Source organism: Dermacentor silvarum, chromosome 2, assembly GCF_013339745.2.
Source record: "Dermacentor silvarum isolate Dsil-2018 chromosome 2, BIME_Dsil_1.4, whole genome shotgun sequence".
NCBI lineage: Eukaryota > Metazoa > Arthropoda > Arachnida > Ixodida > Ixodidae > Dermacentor > Dermacentor silvarum.
The window spans coordinates 59,372,259-59,383,456 of NC_051155.1; the positions used below are offsets into that span (position 1 = coordinate 59,372,259).

At 45.9% G+C, this 11,198-nt stretch overlaps 1 long non-coding RNA gene and 1 pseudogene across 1 annotated transcript; one reads left to right on the plus strand and one right to left on the minus strand.

Annotated features, from left to right (window-relative positions):
• The first annotated feature begins 234 nt into the window (after positions 1-234).
• On the plus strand, positions 235-3,309 carry LOC125943025 (uncharacterized). Its single transcript, XR_007465497.1, has 3 exons — positions 235-1,421; positions 2,304-2,451; positions 3,076-3,309. It is a non-coding gene; the product is annotated as an uncharacterized LOC125943025 (long non-coding RNA).
• Positions 3,310-3,763: 454 nt separating this feature from the next.
• On the minus strand, positions 3,764-6,636 carry LOC125943020 (uncharacterized; annotated as a pseudogene).
• Between the last annotated feature and the right edge of the window lie 4,562 nt (positions 6,637-11,198).

Sequence of the window (11,198 nt, forward strand, 5' to 3'; positions counted from 1 at the left end):
CTGGCCCGTGAACACGGCTACGAGCCTCGGACTAAGCCGAGAAAAGGAAATGGGACGGCGGGGAAGCAGGCTTGTCATGCTCCACGGTCAGCCGCCGCCGAACTGCGTGTCGCGCAGCAACTGAGGGACTCCGCTGCTGACTCTTTGCTTGTGACTTCGCCAGAAAGTCAGTCCCGAAATGGAGAGACGAGTGGTGAGCGGTGTAGCCCTACAATTTCACTGACGTTATCAATGTCTGCGGTGCTGCTTTATTTAAATGTGTACTATAATGCAAATAGCTCGTGTGCACTCTTCCAGGTGATAACAATTATTTGACACTTATAAGCATGCATAATTGCTTCTTAGGGTTTGGTGGCTGTTTGTTGACATGTGTACAGCCCCAAGATGACGAAAATTATGCTCTAGAGTATAGTTGAATGCTTATTGTATTATCCGACAATTATAATGGTGTGGGCCTTGAGTGGATGCTGTAGGTTAGATTCACATGCGCTCAAGGTAAGTGCTCAAATGAGTACATAGACTAAGCGATGATAGCTTTGGTTGCAGCTATATATACTTTGCTCACTGCGTTAGTGTATTTATGATGAAGTAGCAGAATTCACTGCTCATTTAAAAGATGCCGGTGTAAACAACCGTGGTTTTATTTGTTTTAAGGAGAGCAGCCAGTTGCTAGTACTGTCATTCGTTTTTATAAATTTTTTATTCATGTGTGCAGAATCAAGCCTCACTGCTTGATGTGCACATTTGAGTGCTTTTGTTCCGTTTGCATTGTCAACTGCTCTGCTGGTGTCTGCGCTTTTCCAGAACCCAAACATGCTCGCATTTAAGTTTAAGAATGATTCAATACAGTGGCTAGACAGGGACAAGCAAGTCGAGAAACAGTAGTGTTTGTGAGTCCACTTGCTTGTCCTCGCGTGTGAATGCGATGAAACATTCTTGAGTCTTCATTATAAACAAGGCTAATCATCAATGCTCATTAAGCTCATCTCAACTGCATCTTACTGTTGTATATGCCATTTTAGAGGACTAAAGCAACTGCAAACATCACTAGAAACATAATGTATGAGTCACGTATCACGAATTTTGAAGTCTAAGGTACCCAATTTATCTCTTACTCGCAGTTTTGGCTTCCAATGCGCAACATTTCAGTATTGCTGTATCTTATATTTTTAAATTTCACTGCATTTCATTTGCAGAAAGCCGATCACCTGCATCACAACTTCTTTTGGGCCTGTACGACCAAGAGGAGGAATTGCCTACCCCCGAAAGAGTGATTTGTCACACTTCGTTGCGTGAAGACAACGGGCCAGCTGATGACTGCACAACACAGGAGTCTGATGATGCTGAGGCCTTAGGACCACAGCTGCAGGAAAGGCAGCAGGTTCAAAGGAAGCGTCGTTATGCTCTAGCAGCTCCAAGAGGTAAAAAAATAGTAATGTATAGCGTCTAAATGTGCAGTGCAACTTAGTCCAAGCATGACTGGAGGGAAGAGTGAAATGAAACATCTTATGGGCAACTTTATTGTCACCACCTAAATTCATTGCAGAACTCATAGCAACGCAACTTTTGTTCATCTTTTATGCACTGCCGTCGCACAGTAGTGTAGAGCACCTGTTTCAGATCCGTGGAGCTCGTTGTTCGAAACCACATAAATTCGGGAATTTTTCTTCATTAAAGAAGGCTTCAGTGCAATGTTGCAAAGTGCTGTAATGCTACAAATTATCATGATGCCACAGGCAAGCAAATAAAAAAATGTTGATTTCACCGCAAAAGAGCAATGCCACGATCTCTCACAGCTACTGCAAGAACCCTATTGGCATACCACCTGTGCAGGGTCTACCCATTCATAGGGCACCACTACCTCATTGCATTGAAACGATTTTTTCATGGTTGCAGGTGGTTGTGCACAATTCGTACATTGTTTTTTTTTCTGGGTGAAACAGTTTGTACTCTTTGAAGCATGATGTTAAACTGAATGCACTATGATATGAAGCCCAAAAGTAACCAAGGCATTTCTGCGAGAAAGTTCGGGAATAAATATCTCAAAACTGGTGTCATCCTGTAAATTGAAATATGGTCGACACGGTAATTATTAAACTCTAAATTAGTAATTTTTTTCATTACTCGAATTTGCATTTCAATTTTTGTGGAAGTAATGTCTGCCTCTGAGAGTAGACCAGCTCATGCTCTAGAATTGCGCTACCTGTCACAGTGAACATTTGAAAATTTTTGAAAGCGTTCGCTGAAACACCTGGTTTATAAGAGCAGACAAGTTTACCAATGTTTTTTTTTTCCATTCACAGGATTGAGAGCCCTACAGTCTTTAGCATTAGAGTTTCTGGCAAAACGAGAGGAACACGAATTTCTGCTTCGAAAGGAAGAACTTGCCCTAACGAAAAGGAGACTCGAATACGACGAGAGGCGTCTCATGTTTGAAGAGGAAAAACACAGGTATGTGAGAAATATTCATCTAGGAGTTTGTGCTAGTTATTGCATTCGAAATGTACTCTAGTTTGAATGTACACTTACCAGCGTCTCATTAGTGCCAGATGATAATATTGTAATGGATGGGATGGATTTATTTACAACAATGATGGATGGTTAGCGTAGCGCAAGGGACAGGACGGTCATCCAAGCCCAACAGGCAGCGGCCAGCTGCTCGCGCACCCTTGTTCTTCCTCTTCCTTCGGCTGCGCCGTGCAGCGGGACAATTCTATTTTACAATTCCAGGTTTATTCCATTTATTCCTGCATCTAAGGCCTACATGCTTTGACACAAAAGTAGTGTGTTCAGTACCAGAATTATTTTTTTGAAATGTACCCGCAGTCGTTGTTTATCGCTGTTTAAAAGAACTTGTTTTTGGGCAAGTAGGTGCTTTTCTTGCTGCTAAGTACAAGAACATGAAGGAATTGAAGAAATGACACAGAGAAGAGACACGACATGCTCTTGTACATTGTGCTAAGCACATTTATAGTAAGTCAGTGTTGACTGTGCACTTAATCGTTTGCAAAATAGCTATCGCTATCCACTAGCATATGGTGGGATTTCATTATTCATTGCTTTTCGCCAAAACAGGTGTGAAGAGGAGCACAGAAGAGAAGAAAGGCAGCGGCTGATGGAACGTTTGGAACGCTTGGAAAGGATACGAAATGACCCAACATCCTAAAAGGTTGTGAAGAATGCTGATGTATTTGATTTGTGAAATACATTGTGCAAAAGCTTTCTATGGTGTGTCACTCAAATAGTGTTTTCATGCCAATTTACTAAACATACCTTGGACCAACTCTTTCTCAGTAGCTATCTGCACATCACCTTAATGTGCTACTTTTTTAATACCTGCTGATAATTTCATCAGCCTCATTTTATTTCCACTGCAGTACGATGGCCTCTTCCTATGATTTTCATTTACACCACTCTTGAATTAGCTGATTCGAACTTATGCGTGCACATTCCCCGACTTAATAAGAGCACTTCATTCTATGCCGTCCTCGCATGCACTTCCCTTCCCTTGGCACCCATTCTGCACCTCTAATGAACAACTTCATTATCTGTTCTTTGCCTTACATGGCCTGTCCAACTGAATTTCTTCTTAACGTCAACTATTACATCAGCTACCCCTGTTTGCTCTCTAATCCTTGATTACGTAATGGCTACATGACTGCCGATAACTGGTTTAAAAGGATTTTCGTATTTTCTGAAAGGCATATGAGAGGCTGGTTGTACTGCGCAGATTTGTATGAACGAATCAAGTGCAATATTTTTTGAGTTCACACATGTTGTGTGACACACAGACACTTTATTATTCTTTGCATGTGAGATAGTCCTCCAGACACGGAGGCGCTACACCAAAGTATTCAGAAACCTGTGAACCATATACACAGGTGTGGCAGTTTGAAAGTATGCCGGTCACTTTGTACATGCGAGGTACATTTTGGACAAATACTTCCTGGTTTTTTTTTTAAATCAACAAATGCAAACAGCCCGACAATTTTTCCAAAGCCCCACTCGACGGCCTGTCTCACCGAACTCGTGGATTTGTTAAAAGCTTGCTGCGCATCAGTGAGACAAGTGCCACCGTACGGCTTCAGCAAAAGGGGCCTCAAGGGATATGCTGGATCACCGTAGAGGCAATAATGGTGCCCCTTCACAAGCCTCTCCAGCTGCGGGTAGGTGTTGCTTCTTCGCAGTATGCCTAGAACGGAAAACGAAGCAAAGATGTGTTCACGTCAGTGTTAACAAGTGTGTAGTCTTATTCTTAACAAAGCACAGGGGCCATTAAAAGATGGATTGTTAAGAAAAATGCACGCTTTGTAAACAAGGAAAAAACCTGGCGACAATGCTTGAACAAAGTGACTTAGCAAAAACCAGTCTCCATATACCATTGACTGTGTCATTTTCCCTTGTTAGCAAATATTCAGTTCTACGGCTCTGAATACATTCTTGTCTATCAATACACCATAACGACTTGCCGGTGCTGGCGACAACTTGAGTAAGACTCTGGTGCCAGATTTATCCTTCAGCAACTACTGTTTCCTTTTTTTAATGCGAAGCATTCCTTATCGGACATTTTCCATTTCGACTATATCTGTCTATCTAGCCACCTACGTCTTGGTGCTTTCTAGGTCGTTTTGTTAAGTTGGTATGCAGGTATGTACGAAAATTGGCATAGTATAATAAGGGTGTATCACGAACATAAATGATAGGTCATGACATGATTATCATGATACGTGTGTCATGTAGGTCATGAAACAGCCGCTTACGTCTTGTGTTCTCATGGTCGTTTGGTTAACTTGGTAGGTACCAAAACTGACATAGTATGACAAGAGTGTATCATGAACATAAATGATAGGTCACGACATGCGTGCCATTTAAGTCACGAAACAGCTGCCTACGTCTTGGTGCTCTCATGGTCGTTTCGTTAACTTGGTAGGCTCCCCGCACACTTCTTCGCATAACATCCATTCCCACTGGGCGATTCATCTGCAGGCGGTTTTTTTTTTTCATTAAACAAAGCACGTTGGCCAATTGCTGAAAAAAAAAGTACCTGAATCGTGTCGACTGCCATAGTACGGTCCCCTCAGCTGGGCAATGATTCCATTAGGGCACATTATAGATTGGTACTTGACGGCATGGGTGCGCTTGTGCCCAGAAAAAAATATTTTCTGGTTTTGTGAAGGCCGGCATATAGGGCGTGCCGTGCCATCAATGAATCCCCAGCAGTTGGTGAGGGGCGCTCCCTTTGAATGAATGGCCTGCAAGTGGGAATAAAAGAAAATTTTAATAAATCAGCAGTCAGACTTTAAGGAGCACCCATACAGAACCTTAGCTGAGTAGGCTAGGAAATGGGCCTGTGGAAAAAGTGTAAGTGAAATTTCTAGGTAAAATAACGTGCGTCTCTTTTAATTAGGCTCGTAGAGGAACCAAAAATTGTCAGCGCAGTACGTTTGCTACACAAATATAAGATAGACAGAATCACTAACACAACCGCACAAATCCACACAATAAGATATATAACACAGAAACAGCTTGGTATATAAGGATGAAGCGCATTTGTCTCATTTAACACATTTTCTTAGCACACATAGTGAAGTGTACATTTCGAATACTCTGTTATATGAAATATTTCTATGACCTAGCTCCGGCATAGTCGAGTCTGCGATTTGCATAAATGCTATCATCCAATGGGAAAATCCTGCTTGAACAGACAAATGTACAAATTAGGACATGTTGCTTACGTGCGAGAATTCTTGCAAGGCAGCGAGATCCAGCCACTTGTGGTTGTTGACGTCGCGGAGAAGCTGCCCAAAGTTGTTTTCAATGTGCCCAAGCACATGGTTGGTCACCACTGAAATCACAGAGTAGTGCCTCCCAAAAAGGCACTCCAGATCATTCAACCTGTTCGGGTACGCAAGCCTGCGCAAAGTTATGCAAAGTGCCTCTTCTCCCGACACAGTTATCCTCTGAGCAGTGTAAATGGTGTCCGCTATCAGCAAAGCGGTCTTCAACCTGCCTATATCGTTTTTTTTTTTCGAATCGAAAGTATGTGCGAAACACGCCAGCATCCATACGATCGATGTTCAGAAGCCCACTAGTCGAAAGGGGTTCACGCCGCTTCACCGAAAACACTTCTGTTACAAGCAGGTCCTCGATGTCTCTCCACCGCAGTTGTGAGAGAAGAAAGGGGTCTTGCAACACACTCTGCATTTTTGTTCGGATGACGTACGTAGCACGTTTGCAAAAAAATTCGAAGAGGATCACAGGACGGCAGCTGCAGAAAATCACGGGGCACCAGGCACGCTGGATTGGATAATTGTAGCTTGCAGCCAAGCCAAGGGGCGCGTTTATGAAAAAAATGGTCACGCGTCAAGTTTCCGCAAGCAAAACACAAAAATAAATTAAATAACGCTATTTCAATAAAGCCTTGCATTACTGTAGTAAAAAGAAACAAAATTATTGCGTTTCTTTTTTAACGTAGTCTTGGGCGAAATTGCCAGATGGCGCTGCAAGCCAAGAGATAGGCCTCCGCTCCACCGCGCCGGAGACACGGTTAGCTAAAACACGAATAGCGCGTTGTCGCTCCGCTAAGGCCAAGCGGATGAGCGGGACGCGAGCGGACCGTAAAATCGGTCTGCTAAAACTGTCTAATGAGGCGCGCGCGCTCCGTCATTTTCATACCGCGGAACTACGGTGGCGCCCCCAGCGGAGTATACAGCTTGAGCGGGAAATGGTTTCGCGGCAGCGGCCCGAGCGCTCATCGCGGGGCTGCACAGGAGAGAGAATGAGGCGCGCGCGCTCCATCATTTTCATACCGCGGAACTACCGTGGCGCCCCCAGCAGAGTATGCAGCTGTCGCATCACCTGTCGTGCGCGCCGCTCTGGATTCCTACAGGAGAGAAAGGGGGGAGCGTAGGAGAGGAGAGAGAGGGGGAGGGGACGCGAATGCGCTGCGGGGGTGTGGCACGCGGGCGCCGCTCCGTAGAGGATTCCTAGACGAGAGAAAGGGGGGAGCGTAGGAGACGAGAGAGAGAGGAGAGGGCACGCGCATGCGCTGTGCGGGTATGGGACGCGGGACGGACGGACAGAGCCGCCGGCAAGAAATGCTTCGCATTTAAAATGTGTGACGACGCCGACCCGTACCGGCTTTTCATCGGAACAGATACCCCCGCGGACGCCGACTTGTTGCCAGCCACGACCTATGCGGACATATTTAATTATCTCGTTTTTACAGCGAACTACGTGACAACAAGTCCTACAAGTCCTACAAGTCCCACAAGTCATACAAGTCACTCGAGGCCCACAATTATTTCAGTAGTGGATGGGTGAAGGTCCTCGCAGCGAAGCAGTTCCCATCGAAACGTGTCATCGTGCTGAGCGAGGTAAGTTTTCGCGAGATAGGGCCCACAACACGGAAGTAGTTCATGCAGCGCGAAATTGAGATTTTCCTTGTGTTTTCAACAGTGACGAAGCTGAGGCTATTTGCTCTGCATTCCTGGAAACAGCCGGGAAATAAAATTGTCTGATTGCAAGGTAGCGACTTGGCGTGATCGCGAACTACGCACCGGCACAAAAGAATGCGCATGTTACTGTTTCTTTCTGTCGTATTTGTTCCGGCTTTCTGCCTTGTATTTCTTGCCGCTGTTTTGCGCTAGTCTGGCGTACCTACAAATGACGGACAGCGACTTAAAGAATAACCAGTAGTGAAATGTCGCAGTTTCACCCGAAAGGCGAAGCATTCATTGCGATAGCAAATTAGTAGAGAGCTATACGGAGTAAGGATAGTAGTTTTATCGGCTGTATAAACTTGGACATGCAGCAGCACCAGCAACGCGCAGAATTGTTGTCGACGCTGTCGGCGTTTTGCCCGCGTTCGCTCCGAATGCGCGCGGCGTTGGTGACTGTTGCCGGTGCCTCTGGGGGCGCCTCGAAGGTTTTCGACGAGACCAGAACGGGACACTCTTCCAGCAGCATCGGAAGTCTTTACCCCCTTGTCGCCTCGCAACGTTTTTATATAAATAGGCATTTGGTCCCGCAGCTAAACGTCGCCTCCCCTCCCTCCCATCCCCCACGGCCTTTCGCGCGATGGAAGAAGGCGCGTTTGCTCTATATATATGGTGATTGTAAAGGAGGGAAGAGACGCTTAATCCTGCAGCCCTTCAGGGAGCACGGCGCAGAACGCGCGTTTGCTCTCCGTGATAGCCTGCGTCCTTCGCACGCTTTCACTCACACATACAGCATACGGCGCGCGGCTACGAGTTCATCGCCGTTTGACGCCATACGGAACCTCGCGGCGACGGCGACGCTGATGGCAGAAATCCACTTTGAGTGCCCATATAATTGTTATCGCAATAAAAAAGTCTACCCTGGCGAGGTTATCTGACCCTCCACTTGAATCGATCAGAAGGTTAACCTAGGGGACTTATTTGTGCTCTATATACTGCCAGCGAATGAAAGTTGTTTGGTTCAGAGCTTCATTAAAAGTGAACCCCCTCTTCTCCATGGGATTGTCATCACAATTTCAACAGCCTCCCTAACCCGCTGACTGGGCAACAATTCAGGGTGCATATCATCTGCCTGTGCATTCTACCGAAAATTTCCTCGTTAGAATCTTTAATGGTATCTCATCACATGCTGTGCGCGCATTTTTCCGATGAGATTCTTTTTTCCGCAGGTCAACAACCCTCAAAGGCTGTGGGACCCATCGCTCAAAAAATATGGATGTTGGCCAGTGCTGATGGCACCATAATTACTGCACATTGTATGTGCATAACAGGTGTAGGAAAGGCCTGCTCGCGTGTTGGAGCAGCATTATTCGCCATCGACACAGCGGTGCGAATAAGAGATGCGAAGACATGCACTGAGAGAGGCAACATCTGGCTGCCAGCGCACAACCCGCGTGCTGAGTGCAAGCGTCTGAGGGACATCGACTTTTCATCAGCTCAGGCAAAGAAAAAGCAATTGGATAGTGCCAGCCCAGGTTAAAATACGCGTAGAGAAGATGAGCCCGACCGTACACCACAAAGCTTTCCTGTCCCACCTGCACCAACAGAAGAGGAGCTGCAGCTGTTTTAATCGCGAGTTGAAGCTTCGGGTGTAAGACCGGCAATCATTATGGTTCTCCCACACTACTGTGAGATGTTTGAACCACCACGGAACAGAAAACCACAGCTCTGTTGCAGTTTACCATGCCCACAAGCACGCTCTGAGGACTTGCCAGCACTCGTCTCTCGTGGTGAGAAGTTTCTCGCGGAACTGCAAGTAAGCGAAGAGATGATAAACTACGTTGAGAGCTGGCCGCATAACAGCGTCGGTCATGAGGAGTGTTTGCAGTACGAGCACCGATATACCCTCAGTCAGCTTGATCAAGAGAATTTGCTATCCCGACAAGCAGAAATTCTCTACTTCAGCAACAGCGTGTGGATTGCGGCACGAATCTGATGCCTTGTGCAGCTACGCTAGAAAAGAAAAAAAAAACACCACCTCAACTTCTCGTACTCCAAGACAGGCGTCTGGCTCAGCACACAAAAGTCATTCTTGGCGGCAAGCCCAGATGCCTTGGTGCAGTGCGCATGTTGCGGTAAGGGCACTGTTGAAGTGTCCATTATCTATATTTACTATCGGTCTTCAGGCAGCATGCAGTAAAACGGATGTTTGCCTTGAGTATACAAATGAAAACCTGCAGTTAAAGCGGGCCCACAGCTGTTGCGACCATATCCAGACGCAAATAGCAGTGTGTGGGGCTGAATACTGTGATTTCCTTGTATGGTCCCCAACGTTTCTGCACATCGAGAGAATGACAAGAGATGACACCTTCTGTCAAGGTGTGCTACCACGTGCACAGAGATTCTTCACTTATGTAAGCTTGCCGGAGCTCTTTGCAGAGTACTTTACAAGAAAGGAGATGGTGAACCCTGGAAAGAGAACTGACGCAGAATCCTGCTGCTGCGGAGCCCCTGAATCAGGCAGAATCGTAGCGTGTGATGGAAGCCACAGCAAATACAAATGATTTCACTACAGCTGCCTTGGAATCAAGCGCGCTCCGAATGTGCTACACATAATAGCAGCTGAGAATATTTTTCGGCAAATGTTTTCATACCACCTGCTGTTTTCATCGAGCGATGTTTAAACGAACTTCTTTGTAGTACTATCTTGCCTAACAAACTAAGAGCCTGGCTACCAACGTATTGATAGTGGCTGTTACATCTCAACCTAGAAAAGCGCATTCCATGGATATCTGTCACGAGTTAATCCATCAGCGCGCGCACCGACAGCACCGGGCGTGTCATAGAGTGCGACGCGTTAACAAAGGAGCTCGCGTCGAGGCAACAACAACCACCGTCATTCGTGGATACAGTAATTACCGTGAGGATGACTCTCCCTAATCCTGAAAGCTTACCATCACGCAGAGCCCGCTAATCGATGAAAGGGCAATCGTCGACCAACACCGTGGGAATAGCTTCGAGCTCCGTTTCCCAGGTGGCCACGCATATTCAAAAATGCAGGGGCGGGGGTGCGACATTGGAGGCAGGCCCGGCAGAATGGTGCGTCAACATGGGAGGGATGTTGCGCCTGATTCAAAGATTGCGATTGACCAAGTTACCGTCATCAGATTCCCCAGACCAACCTTATATACGGAAGAAGCAGGTATTAAAAGCGGAGACCTGTGATGCAGTGAGGTTGTTCTGATGTGTCCTGATGTGCACTCAGACGTTTAGTATGCTCCTGATGGAGTGGATTTCAGTACCCGGGGCCACAGTAAATAATGTACATTAAACCATTTTTCTATCATTCCCACTACCGGTCGTACTCATCAATGGGCTTGGTGGATTCATGGCCCAAACGCCACCTCGAGCCTGAACATGGCTCATACCCTCGGCAGTGACTTTGTCTTTGATCATTAATCATGCACCAATCTTGCACTAAACAGAACCTCCTTGCATATTGATCAAATATGCTAGTTGTAATAAAACGCACATTTTGATACAAGCTAAACATTTAAAAGAACTTTATTACAAACATTATGCAGAGAAACAAAAATAGACAGGCTAAACAGCACCATGCAAATGTTCAGCCAATGCTGCCTGCTGAAGAGCAATTGCTTGCCATTTACTCAACAGACAATTATACAGGTGTGACGGTTGCAGCTACTCAAACTTCAAAAACATCAGAATTTGGGCTAAGTACAACCGCTGCGTGTATCG